The sequence below is a fragment of the Propithecus coquereli genome, unplaced genomic scaffold (assembly GCF_000956105.1).
Source record: "Propithecus coquereli isolate 6110/MARCELLA unplaced genomic scaffold, Pcoq_1.0 Scaffold303, whole genome shotgun sequence".
Lineage (NCBI taxonomy): Eukaryota > Metazoa > Chordata > Mammalia > Primates > Indriidae > Propithecus > Propithecus coquereli.
In genome coordinates, this window is record NW_012148653.1 from 1,718,488 (window position 1) to 1,722,201 (window position 3,714).

The window sequence follows — 3,714 nt, forward strand, 5'->3', positions numbered from 1 at the left end:
AAAAAAAAAAAAAAAAAAAAAAAGAGAGAGCGGTGTAATTGCCTAGTTCAACCTCTACAGAGCTCATAGCTTGTTCACATTAGTGGATAGTCAGGGAACATCAGTAATTAATATAAAACAAGTAAAGTGTGTCTAAGAAAGATGCACGTGTGTGTGTGTATGTGAACAGAAAGACTCACATAGAGATTGTAAATAGACTTCATTTTCAGTGCAAACCTCAGTTTATACTGATAGTGAACTTCCTGAGTTTTATAATGAGAACTCTGATACCAAATTCAAGGTTAGTAAGAAATAGTGCTGCGCTTGATTAGTCATGTTTGCACGGGGACAGGTGGTGAGGTGGCATCATACATGCCACATATTAACATTGCTCTGAGTGTTATGGCAGGGTGGGAGGCAGAGAGAACAGCCTCTTCAAAACTGACAAAGTTTATGTAACGAAAACTTGAATTCTTTCAGAATGCTTCCGTTAGTTTTAGCTTAGTCCAAGATGAGAGGGTAGGGCTGTGAACACTCTACTTCCATTTAACCACACAAAGCCTGCCTTTATCTATCCTAAGTCACGGGCCCTGCAAAAGATTTCATTTGAAAATTTAAAAAGGAAGCTCCACTGCTTTACAATGAAAATAATACAAATTTCGAAAATGGCCGAACTAGAATATTCTATGTCTTTTCCAGCTCTAACATGCTGATGCGTATGGCATTCTATCTGTGAACCTGGGGAGAAATGCCTCTGCTTTTGCCACCTGACCTGTTCAACATGAGAAACTAATTTTGGAATTTGAGGTAGTTGCAGGCATATTGCAGCAGGTAAAGAGCTTTCTTTATGAGTAGGCTCAGGTCTGGGAGGAGAAAGAATTGAAGGTGCATTTGGTGTGTGAGACCGTGAAGAATGTGGCAGCTGCTGCAGAAGCTATGTGGGATAATTGAGCAGAACCATTCAACTGAACTACAACCTGTTTTTCCCTTTATTTGTCAGGTGCTGATATTGGAATATCGAATTCTGGGAGTCTTAAATAGATGAACTTTTATACTAACATGATTAAACACAAAGGTTTGATATACGATTATAAAAAAAAAGCTGAAGTAACTGCTCTATTCATATACATATAGCGAGTTTCTCATCACAGTGCCTAGCATACAGCAGGGAGTACATATTTTGAGTGAAGGAGAAAATAAAGAATGATCACATTAATTGTCATGCAGTACATCTCAGTAGAAATCACATTTATTCTTTAAAGGCCAGCTATTTCCCTTAAAATTGAGCTTCAGTTTGAGAGCTATACACATTAGAAAGGTAAAAAGAAATTGGATTAGGATCAGAAAACATAGGTTGATGTTCCAATTGGTGGATATTAGTGGGCCCAACTCTTAACTCCTTCCTTCTTCTTGATTCTGAGTTCTGGAATTTGAACATGTGATATGCTTTGGCCTATGGGATGTTACCAGAAGCTTGGTGAAGCACTTCTGTGTTTCTGCTCATTGTGTTGTTCTTTTGCTATTGCCCAGAGAACACACCCGGGCTCATGAGCTAGAAAATAAAAGACACTGATATAGTCCTACGTCTCTCCAGTCTAGCCAAGGCCGTCCTAGATCAGCCACCAGTCAGCCAAACCTTAGACATGTGAGTGAGTCCAGCCTAGATTGGGAGAGCTGCTGAGCGGACCGCCCTAGATGTATGGTCAAAAAATGTTTGTTTTTGTATGCTGGAGAGATTTTGTGGTTGTTTGTTACACAGTACCAGTGTGGCGATAGGTTCCTAATACATCCCAGCTTCAGGATTACTACTTGTGATATCTTGGGCAAGCCTTTTACCTTTGTGAATCTCAGTTTATTCCATTGTCAAGTAGAAATAATAATACCTTCCCTTTTTGCCTCATCAACTTATTGCTGTGTAGATTAAATTAGATAATATGTGTGGAAGTCCTTTTTAAAAAGTTAAAATGTGCTCCAAATTTAGTTTATTATCTTTTATTTTATTATGTAGAGGTGACCATGTAGTCCTATATCCCTTTTCTTCGCTGATGATCAGAAGCTTCTCTCATACTTGTGTACATCCAGGACATCTCCCTTTGTTTTATCTGACAGGTGGCGAATTGTGTGTGTAAATATACTCTTTTAGCAGAAGCAAACCACAGCTGTGGAGTATTCCCATCTTCTGAGAGTCAATGATGATTTCCCATATGTTGGAATTGTTGCCAGTGTCAGGCTTTGAGAAATGATCTACTCATTAGGCATTGGTATTCTTGCAGCAATTCCATCTGGATCCATTTTGACCAGTAGTTTCCCAACTTTGTTTCATAAAGGTTCCCTTTTATTATTTTTGGATATCAAAGAGTGACTGATGCCAGTCAGAGCTTCTGGTCCACGTGAGAATATTCTATCCCTGAATTAATAAGATTTTAGCACCAAACAAGAAATATTAGTCTTTCAAGTGCTCTCTCAGATACAGGTGCCATTGTAATTAGATTTAAAAATAGTAAAATATATTGAAGTATTAAAATAAAAGCTTCAATGATCTCTGTTATTACCTACATATAACTCCTTGGGGATTCAGTTTTTTTTTTTTTCTTTTTTATTTCAGCATATTGCTGTAGATGCAATTTTTCACTGTCTTTTTTGGGGGGATTACACAGTACTGTTCTTACACATAAGAAAAGTAAAACAGAATCTTTGAATTTTAGACTTATAAGGAATTTTAGAGAACTCTCTCTATGCACCTAAAGAGACTAAAGCCCTAAATTGTTGCATGACATTGGAAAGTTTATACAATTAGCAAGAGAACCAATCAGAATTATTTCTTTCCACTATTTCATGCTACTTTCTAAGGAACTAGAGATAGGTCTTGAATCTCTTTCTAAAATCTCTGTTAGCCGTTCCTGTTAGCAGGAAATAAGCTAACTCTAGAAATTCATTTACTAAATTCTAATCTATAATCCCTGAAAATATAACAAACAAAAATAAAATTAGTGTCCATGAACAATATATCACTTTGGACTCAGCCACCATTTTCCTTCAGAATGAATGAAAGATCTGACTTCTGTAACTCTAAACAATCCTAATTTTCCAGATTTTCAGATTCTTTTCTTTGAATAAGTTAGTTTTTCATCCTGCATTCCATTAAGCCACTCTCTACCCTCATCCCCCCCACTACCACCATATATACAGCTTCTGCCCTTAGTTTGATTATCAAGCTTTGCATTTTTCTTTGAACAGTTCATCCATTTTTACATTTCCTCACCATCCCTTACCTAAGGCAATTTCTCATAGATATCCCCGCCATAAGCCATAAGTACTATCTCTTTGAGCATCCCCAACGATCTGCTAAATGCCTACAGCTGGAATTCTGTGGACATCTCCAGCTCAGCTGATTTACAACTAACATAGTCACTATGCTCCTTTTCTGGCAAAAAAAAAAAATCTTCATTTCCTGATGTCTTTGGCTTGAATCTTATCGGTAAGCTTTGAATAGTTGCTCTCTCCTGCCCTGTGCATCTGATCTGTTGAGAAATTCTTCTTTGGCCACACCCTGGACGACATAGGCACCTCCTGAAACTTAACTAATGAAAAATTCTTACCTAGTTTTCTTATCTTTGGTCTCTCACTCCTGCACCTTATCTACAACTTTTTTTTCGTATTAATCTTACAAAGGCATTATTATGTCACTTAACAAACCCCAGCCAATGCTCAAATTGAAACCTGACTTCTCTCTCT